This window comes from Nannochloropsis gaditana (assembly GCF_000240725.1).
Source record: "Nannochloropsis gaditana CCMP526 unplaced genomic scaffold scaffold310, whole genome shotgun sequence".
NCBI lineage: Eukaryota > Eustigmatophyceae > Eustigmatales > Monodopsidaceae > Microchloropsis > Microchloropsis gaditana.
The window spans coordinates 1-547 of NW_005803643.1; positions in this window are offsets into that span (position 1 = coordinate 1).

A 547-nucleotide genomic window follows, 5' to 3' on the forward strand; every position below is an offset into this window, starting at 1 on the left:
CCCTCCCTCCCTCCCTCCCCCCCTCTTCCCGTCAGGTCCGCTTCGGCACGGCGGCCGAAGCCCAGCGCGCCCAAGAGGCTCTGAATGGCACCAACCTTAACAATCGAACGATCGAGGTTCGTGAAGACAACCGCGTGCTGTAGGTGGGAAGGGAGGGAAAAGAAATAGGGGCACCCGTATTGACCTGGGACGGTGCCCTTCTTTCCTCCCGGGCCGTCGCATTCTCCATTCGTTGGCTTGATTTCGAAATTTTGAATTACCGTTACGAGAAGAGTTGGAAGGCGGGAAAAGGGGAAAGGCTGATAATGCGGACAAGGTGGGGCGCAGAGATATAGTGGAGGAAGTGTTTGTGTTTAAGGGGCAGAGCAGGAGCCCGCAAGGGAAGAGTAAAGAGTGAGGATGATAGAGGGGTTGAAACCAGCGAGGAAAAGTGGGAGGGAGGGAGAGGATGAGTAGGTTTTTTCGGGTTTGGGTAGGAAGGAGAGGGGGGCAGTAGATGATATGAAGGAATTACGTTGGTAATAGGGAGAAGGTGGGGAATATTGTG